The sequence below is a fragment of the Meleagris gallopavo genome, chromosome 1, assembly GCF_000146605.3.
Source record: "Meleagris gallopavo isolate NT-WF06-2002-E0010 breed Aviagen turkey brand Nicholas breeding stock chromosome 1, Turkey_5.1, whole genome shotgun sequence".
Lineage (NCBI taxonomy): Eukaryota > Metazoa > Chordata > Aves > Galliformes > Phasianidae > Meleagris > Meleagris gallopavo.
Window position 1 is genome coordinate 34,923,303 of NC_015011.2, and position 9,190 is coordinate 34,932,492.

General features: G+C 39.4%; 1 protein-coding gene across 1 annotated transcript in view; it reads left to right on the top strand.

Annotated features, from left to right (window-relative positions):
- The first annotated feature begins 4,066 nt into the window (after nt 1–4,066).
- FRS2 (fibroblast growth factor receptor substrate 2) overlaps nt 4,067–9,190 on the top strand; it is a 34,016-nt gene continuing 28,892 nt past the window's right edge. The window contains exon 1 of the mRNA XM_010708000.3: nt 4,067–4,144. The gene's annotated coding sequence lies outside the window, so the exon portion shown is untranslated. The remainder of the gene's footprint in view (nt 4,145–9,190) is intronic.

The following is a 9,190-nucleotide window of genomic DNA, read 5'->3' on the forward strand; positions in this document are numbered from 1 at the left end:
TTTTTTGTGAGTTCTTCATTGCTAACATTAAGATAAATCAGTAACACTTATCTAGGGATGGTCTGTCTCCATCTTGTCTCCCCTGCAAAGGACATAAGTATCTTTGACAGCCCTCGAAGCTCAGCCTTGGAGCAGCTTTGGATTGGTTGTGCCTCAGTTTAGATACTAAAGTTTTAGGGCTCACAAAAACAAACATGTAAAAAATCAGTTGTCAAACAGTTAAATCAAGTTTTATGTTCACATCACATCTGATAGCTTCCACTGCTCTTATCTATTGATATGTAAATTGGAGCATGATTTTGAGGGACTCTTAATATTTTTTAAGGTTCTGCTTAAGAACTGAAGGGCTGGAGCACCTCCCCTATGAAGACAGGCTGAGGGAGCTGGGCTTGTTCAGCCTGGAGAAGAAAAGGCTGCAGGGTGACCTCATTGCAGCCTTTCAGTACCTAAACGGAGCCTACAGACAGGAGAGGAGTCAGCTCTTTGAAAGGGTAGAGAAAACAGCAGGACAAGGGGAAATGGTTTTAAGTTGAAGGAGTGAAGATTTAGGTTGGATGTCAGGGGGAAGTTCTTTACAGTGAGAGTGGTGAGGTGCTGGAACAGGCTGCCCAGAGAGGCTGTGGATGCCCCATCCCTGGAGGTGTTCAAGGCCAGGTTGGATGGGGCCCTGGGCAGCCTGGTCTAGCATTAAATGTGGAGGTTGGTGGCCCTGCATGTGGCAGGGGGGTTGGAGATCCATGATCCTTGAGGTTCCTTCCAACTCAAGCCATTCTGTGATTCTGTACTTAATATTTTGACTTGTGCAACTGCAGGTGAGAAAACTCAGCAAAGTCTATAAGAAAAATAGGTGCAACTACTTTGTATGCCAATCAGTTTGCTATTTACTGCTTTTGAACACTGTTGGAGCAAAGGAGACCCAAAAGGCGGGTACTTCCTAGTTTGGTGTAGGAAGATGTGTGAAGGAGGAGTAAACCTTGCACCTGCAACTTGGAGTACTTCATGAGAAGTAGCTCTTCTGGGGAAAGATTAAATAAAGTAATTAAAGGTTGACTACTTTCATGTTAACAAGTACAGTGATACAAACTTGTTGTTGTGTGATACGTCCAAGTGCTCCTGCTTTGATTTTGAGATGCCAGGCTGCATGGTGCCTGGCTCACCCTGTGAGCAGAGCATGAGGGATTGTGCCTTGTAGTACAAGGAAACATTCTGCCTTCAGCATAAGTTTTAGTACTGGAGCAAATGGGATATTATACACGAAATATACAGTGTTAGACTTCTGCATCAAAAAAAATCTTCGTTTCCATGTGCTACGTATTGAATAGTTACTTTGAGATTGACTGACACAGTGACATAGTTTTTATGTTCTGTTATAGAGTGTGATTACATGAAATTCTAGAAAATTTTCAAGAAAAAAAAAAACATACTTGAAGCAAAACCTATTTTCTAATGTTAAAAAAATCTAGAGGAGGCAGACAGCTTTTTTTTTTTTCATGTTGTTTTCCAATGCCCTGCATAAAAATGAGTGACCTAGATGTGTTGGATTTGCTCTTGTAATGGAGTTTTGTTGGTGATTATTAGCTAAAATTATTGGAGGGAGGGGTAGATGAGGAAGGGTTAGATAACATTCATTCTGCTCCATCATTAGTGTGTAGAAATGCTGGCATTCAAATTATCAAAAATTGGACGTAATCCAGAAGCTGAAAAGAGCGCAGACTTCTTTGTGAAATGAAATATATGAAACTTCCCTGTCAACTAAGGAGGAATATATGAAATACTGTAGTAATGAGGCTTTTAAGTAGTTAGATTTTAAATTAGTTCCGTATGAAAAGTAGTTTCTCAAGTGTGTTGTATCAAGGGGATGTAGCTCCTGAAACCCTTTGGTATTTCTTGACTTCAGAACAAAAAAGGAAAGAAAACAGAGGAGTGCTTGAAATGATGGAATAATAAAGTTGAGTGGGTTTCAGTGAACAGTAAAAATATTGTTGTATTTTACCTCAAATAGTAGATACTGTGGGTTAAGCTGTTTGTGATTTGAGAGAAAATGTGGTCTACATTCACTGTAAGAGTGTTATGTGAATAAATTCCAAGATGAGAGACATTTTTTGAGTTAGATCATTGATTACCTATCATTACAGATTGACTATATTGAGGTGGGCGTTTTTTTTTGTTTTTTTTTTTAATTTTTATAACTTTGTGGAATAAGATATAGACGTGTTTAAAGATAATGTAAAACCTGAAGGGGTAAGGAGGCATCTTTAGCATGTCAGGCTATAATAAAAAGAAAACATAACTGAAACTGTCACCAAAATGTTTGATGTAAAATTCAGTGTGTTTCAAGCTAAACTCCTACAAAGTTCCTCATAGGCTAACCCTAATAACAGATTTCATTTAAGATTTCTTTGGGTTTCAAATCTGTATTTGTGAATATTTTGCTTTTAAGCTACCAGTGAGACTAAGACCAAGCTGGGTGAGGCGCTGACAGTTCAACTGGATGCCAGTAGTTCGTTTTCATTGTGCCCTAGAAGCAGAGGCACTGCAGCTTGGGACAGCCAGTGCACTTTTTCTTCTGTTTGCTTTGCACAACTGTCTTGTATATGGCTGATCAAACCGTTTGTAAATCATTTTACAGCGTGCCTTGCAGCTTGGTGTTTGCTTGTTTTAAAAGGCCGTGCTGTGCTCTGCAGCAGTGTAGTGGCTGATGTGTGTGTGGGTCAGTGTTTGCTTCCCGCGTGAGGCAGGGCTGGCACCTCGGCTGCACAGTGAACCGTATGCATCAGCTCCTGGCTAACGTTGGTTGCTGCTTCCCAGAACTTCCTTTTGGTTCCAGGAAAGGTCTGAATGCTTCCCTAGAAGCGTGTGATGATTGTCAGCCTGCACCTAACGTAATGAACTGTAACCGTGGGTTTTGTGGTGCTCTGGGATTTTTCATACGCATTTCATGTGTTTTGTCTGTTATTTATACATGTATTTTAGTGTTGTTTTCTTTTCATCTTTTGCTGGCTGTTGCTAGTCTAAAAGATGCACTTTGTGTAAGGTGTGTCATTATCAATGGCGTAAACCTGTGACAGTGACATGACAGAGGTGTTTGCACGTGTAGCTGAAATGGGCAGCATCAGCTATATGCGGTTCTCAGCAAACTCTCACATCAGTCGTATCCAGTGCCACGTGGGCAGTATGCTGAGGTTGGGGTTTTTGTGGTCGTCGTTCCCTGGGCTGTCTGATGACAAACAGGGAAGCCCTGATGTGCTAAGGATTGAAGAAATCAGCTATCATTTCAGTATGTCAGTTACAAAAATTGGCATACTCATACGGATTTATTCACCCAGTTTGGCTTCGGTTCAGTGGCTACAATAATAAGAAAATAAGCATCACCTCAGCAGCTAAGAATTGTTTTTCTAGATGAAATAAAGTAAATATGGTGCAACTGATGAAGGGCTGTTAAAATGGGGAAAGTTAAGGAAGTTGACATGCTTATGGTCCCCATTAGAGGCAGACGAGTGTGGCAGGACTGCGTGCAGGAGGTAGTGTGGGGCTGTGTGGAACCAATTCATCAGCCCCTGGACTTCAGGGAAAGTTCATTGCATTTGATCAAGATCACAACAGATTAAGTAATTATTCTGGAGGTGTTAACGACCATTCAGTAGCAGCTGTGATAGAAACAGACCCAGCTCGGTTGCTTCTGGTTAGAGAACCAGGGCTATATCTGAGGCACATCTGGGGCTTGTCTACAGTGCAAAGGGAGTGGGCAGTAAGGTAGGCTGATCAGCACATTCACACTGTTATGATGTATACAGTAGTCAAACTTGCTACATGTTTTGAGTCTTAAATTGCTAATGCTAATTCTTGCAGTACTTTCCTTCATTAGAGACTTTTTGAGGAGCTCAACTGATTTACGGAGGGACATTGGATCGTTGTTCTACTGAATGCAACCCTGGAGACAATGATAGCAGATAAAAGCTCTTTTTATCTAAACTATATACCTAATGTTAAACATAATTTGAGAGTGATTGGTGTGGAGAAGAATTGGAAGATGAAATTTCTGAAGTGAAAATGTTGTATTTCTCCTACATTTCCTTCATTGCAGGTAACGTGAGTTTTCCTTCTGCTCAGTTGCAGACCTCAAATGATCCATCTGTCTTGCAAGGTATGTCTAGAAACTGGTTATGACCTACAGGAATTAATGTATTTTGGCTGATAACCAAGGGGCTTGACCAGCTTTCACTCTTTTATCTGCCTCTACAATTTGAAATCATTAAAACTTTAGACCAAAGCAAGAGGCACATAGGAAAACGTCATCTGGTGTGCCTTGATGAATTACATACCGGAGGTCAGAGCTTCCTCCATTTGTAAGTTCTGAGTTGGATCTAACATTTACAAGCAATTTATAAACTTAAGCTTTTTACTACTTACAGGGAAGCAAATTGTTTATGAGGGCTTTAAAACAGAAAGTATAGCTTTGTTCCATAGTATAGAAAGGACTTAGTTGCTTTAGAACAGCTGCACGCTAGGATTAATCTTTCTCTCCCCATTTCTTCCTATAAACTGGAATTCTCATACTGTTTCTCTCATCCTTTCCTGTAAATAAACTAACTTCTTAGTGACCCTGCTGTTTGGGGAGCTGGTCTGCATTTCTGCTGTGGCAGCAGATTTGTACGTATGCAGCACCAGGCAGGTTTCAGTCTGACAGGAGCCCTGCTTGCAGCATAACACAACCTTCCAGCTGCTGGCACAGCACAAACAGGGGATGAATATGTTCTGGCTGTGCTATATTATTGAAAAGTTTTCCAACTGTTTGTTTTCCCTTCTGCACTATGTTTTGCTGCCCTATCTCTTGCAATGTTGTGTGTGTATGTGTGTATGGAGTATACATATAGGGTGTATAAAAACATATAGGGTAACTGAAATAGACTAAATTAGAAGTCCTTTTTCCCTCCAGTGAAACATGTACTTTGTGTAATGTTCATTCTTCCAGACACTTAAGTAGTATTTATTTTTGAATTATAAAATACAGTTTTCTCATACTGTAGTTTATGGAGCAATGTGCTGAAATGAATCTGCACTTTCAGCTAGTCAGCATAAATGGGCTGTTTGTTTGAAAGGGCCTAGGGATGTTAGGTTTGTAATCTTGGATCTATGTGAAGACTTAAATAATTGTTGTGAAGTTGTACAACAGAATTAGAGCATGTGTCATCTTTAGAATAAGTAATTAAGAAGTGTGTTACACTGGTCAGACCTTATAGAAAACTCATCTGATGCAGGCATAGAACCAAACATTATAGGAGCTTGGAAAGGTAGGGCAGGGGAAGAATTTAAAGGATTGAGTGGGACTTGATAATAAAAGGGGGCTGGGAATCAGTGGGAAGAAGCTTGAATTTTAGCTTGTTCTGCATTTGGGATGCTTGAGTTAGTCAAACCTGCTTAATATCGTCTATTGCTTGTAAAGTCTGCATTATAATGCTGGACTGTCTTAGTGTGTCTCCAGGTATCAGCTTTCTTAGTTCTAAATTTCCATTTCTGCAGTATGCAGTGATAAATAACTTCTGTGCTTTGTTTGGGAGAGTCTTCCAGTGTAGAAAGAACTGCAATAAATGGATAGAATATCTGAGATTAACGTGCCCTGTAGAGTCGTGATTATTTTGCACTGCTTCTGCAGCTCCAACTTTTCTCCAATTTTTCTCTATTTCTGTTCTAAAACGTAAAGTAGCTTTTGCAGATTTTGGGTTGCAGTTTCTGCAACGTTCCTGTTGACTAACTCAGTTATTGCTAGATATAATGTGTTGCTTTGACTGAAGTGTTTGTTTGCTTGTGCAGTCTGAGACACGCATTTTCATGGTTTATCTTGGAATACCCAAACTTGCTTGGAACATTGTTGCCAAACGCTATTAAGCTTAGTGATTATTATGTTTATGAAGTTGTTGTGTTTTCTCAAACCACAATTCTTGTAAAAGGATAATTGAGTTAAATCTAGGGCTATTCTTTGGAGATTCTGTGCCACTGCCAAAATATTTTCAAACAATACTTAGTTATCATTTCAAAGATACCCTTTTAACTTGAAGTACTAAGTAGCCTAAGAAGCTTATAAAACATGCTGCTGTCCCTCTAGTTTACTGAAAATTAATTTTAAGGTGAAAGAAGCCATTAGTAATCAGACTTGCTGCCAGGACAAAATGTGTTACTTAATGTGAAGGCTTGAAGCTTATGGTCTTACTTGAATTAGTCTTAATGCTGATCGAGCACGTACATAGATCACTCCCACTTGGGAAGGGGAGATACTAATGTCTGCAAATCACGGGCTTCCAGAGGCATCATGCTGTGTGTTTATGAAATATAATTTACTGCTGAGTGGGACAGTGCTGGAGTTGGTAAGCATGCTTCACATCTGTGTTGACTTTTCAAAAAGTGATAGGAATGACTTCTGTCAGTCAGATGAAATGACTTAAATGTCAGAAGCTTAATCTTAACTTTATGCTCAAGTGAAGTTTTATGTCTGTACTGTAAAGTTGTAGGAGTAGGTGGATTTTTATTTTCTTCTTAAAACAAAATCCGTGCTGGATAAATGGTTGCCATTCTTGTTCCTAAATATTTAGGGACTTCTGAAGCTGTATTTCTGCAGAATTTTTAATCCTTGAACCGCTGTGTCAGTGGGTGTTAAAAATTGCACTGCTAGGAGTTGCAGAATGCCAGCATGCTGCTTGTATAAGTGTAGATTTGTGAGTCATACCAATACTGTTGTTTATCTTGAAACTGAACTATTATGCTTTTTATAAAAACCTTATTTTCCCCAACTTTTAAGCAGATTTTGGTATTTGCTTGAAATTATACTTCGGTTGCATAGCTGTATTTTTATATCAGCTTACCTTTGCATAAATTAAGTTGAAAGGAAGCAGTTTCGGAGGCTGCAGCCCTATTTCTTTTCCATAGGTGTTCTATGGGTGGTGTCGATAAAAGTGGTACACAAGATGATGTATTTTAGCAGGTTCCTGTAGTATCCCTTTACATGATAATGAAACAGTTTTTATGGCCACTTTAGAACAATGAAAATATGACCAGTGGCCAGGCAAAAATGTGTGACTTCTCCTTAGGCTGCATGGTTCACCCTTCCTGTTGTTGGTGGTAGTGGGGCCTTCTTATCCGTGAGATAAGTGGGGTGCTCAGGATTAAACTTACTCTGGTTCTGGTAGGGAATTACAAATTTTTGAAGATACTTAAATACTGGCCATGAGTCATGGTTTGAACTGTCCAAAATTTCACAAGAGCAGTAAGAAATTATTGTTGGCTTTTTGTTGTTGTTTTTTTGTTGGTTTGTTTTCAGGGAAGCAATCAGGGATTGGCAGTGCAAAAGTTGATGCAGTAGCCCAGTGTTTAATCTGCAGTGCTTAGTGAGCATTACACAATTGTTTTGATTAGCAGTATTCACTCTTTTGGCTTTTTTTTAAAGGTACACAGTGGTCTTAGTTGTTCCCTTTGCATAACTAAATACCAAGATCTCTGGTTAAAGTGCCAAGGTACTAATAATGGAAAGGAGGTATGAATACAATACAGCTGAATTTCATTAGTAAACTGGAGCTTTGTACATCCTTCTCCCCAGCTTCCAGTCACTCCTATACCACACGTACGTAGGTGTGGCTGCTGGGACCGGTTTAAGATAATGTGACTTCTGAAATGGTAAACTATAATAGTTAAGGGAAACTCTTAAACTTTCAAAAGCTTTGCACTGAGTATGTGGTTTGCAGTTCCAACGGTTTTCAAAGATATCTGCCTGCAGTGTTAAAATATTTGACGTTAAACGTGACCCTTATGAATATTTGCTTGTAAGAGCACTTTCTTTAACCTTAACCTCAGTAGCTCCTTTTCATAAACTGCTTGCTGCTACTGATAAAATAGGTGTGCTTTTGGTTACATTCGGCCTGCTCCTGTTTTGTCTGCATAGATTAGCATTGTTGCTTTGATGTGCAGAATAGATTAAGATACTAATTTATCTGGGAGTTCTTTTCACTGTTAAGTTCAGAATGATAGGGTGCTTGTTACACAAAACTGAAATTGTTAATGTTGACTTCTAGTTTTACTAAAGGGTGGTCTTAAACACAGATGTTGACAGGAATTTGGTTTCTCAATTCTCCCCAGAAATGTCCTTAAAGACAACAGAAAACTTGCAGTGAATCACCAGGCGATCTTGTGATGTTAATCGCATTATAACATCTGGTTTTGCTATTTGTATTGCTCTTTTTCTGAATGAAGAAAAGAAGCAAGAACAATTAAAGATAACTACATTGAATTAATGTATTCATGGAAACATCTAGTATTTAATAACTGTTTTGATATTATTCAGCATTATATTGTGTGTGGGTAAATTCATTGGGAAGACATGCACAGGCTGTCGATACCTGTGATATCGTTATATTGCTTGACCATTTGGGGCATTGCTTTTTCCCCCTTCGTAGGTCAATGTGAAATCTTTGGGGTAGTTCTCACAGATCTGTTACAACTTTGGCTGTGTTTTCTGCCCCCTGCGCCAGGACATTACTGTGCTGGTGGGTTCTAATTAACCATCCATCTGCCTGTTTGGTGCTTGGCTTCAGTAAAGACTGACCTTTTTGTATCAAAGCCTGGTAAATTGGATAATTCTGTGCATTTTGTGACTAGGTAACAAATGGATGTTTCAATCCAATTGACGACCAAAGTTCTCTGCACCAGTTAAGCATATTTCCTGATGTGTTTCCAAAACATGCCAGTATCAAAATTAGAAGCTTGCAGGGCAGCTGGGACAGATGGTACATTTGGTTGAAATGAGTTGCACCGTTTTAATGACTATTTCTTTGTTGAAGTTCTTGCTGGCTGTTTAGAGTGCAAGCCACACTGATACGGGGTCAACTTCACTTATTGTGCAGTAACTGCTTTTTGAAACGTTTGCTGGGTGTGTGCTCTTCTGACCCATCTTCTCTCCAAATATAGACTTCAGACTATAGGGGAATTGCAGGAGACTTCTTGACAAGATGCTCAGGTGATGGAATGGGCTGCCCAGGGAGGTGGTGGAGTCACCAACCCTGGAGGTGTTCAAGGAACATTTAGATGATGTGTTAAGGGACATGATTTAGTGAGTACTGTTGGTGGTAGGTGGATGGTAGGACTGGATGATCCAGTAGGTCTTTTCCAGCCTTGGTAATTCTATGGTTCTATGATTTTTTTTTTT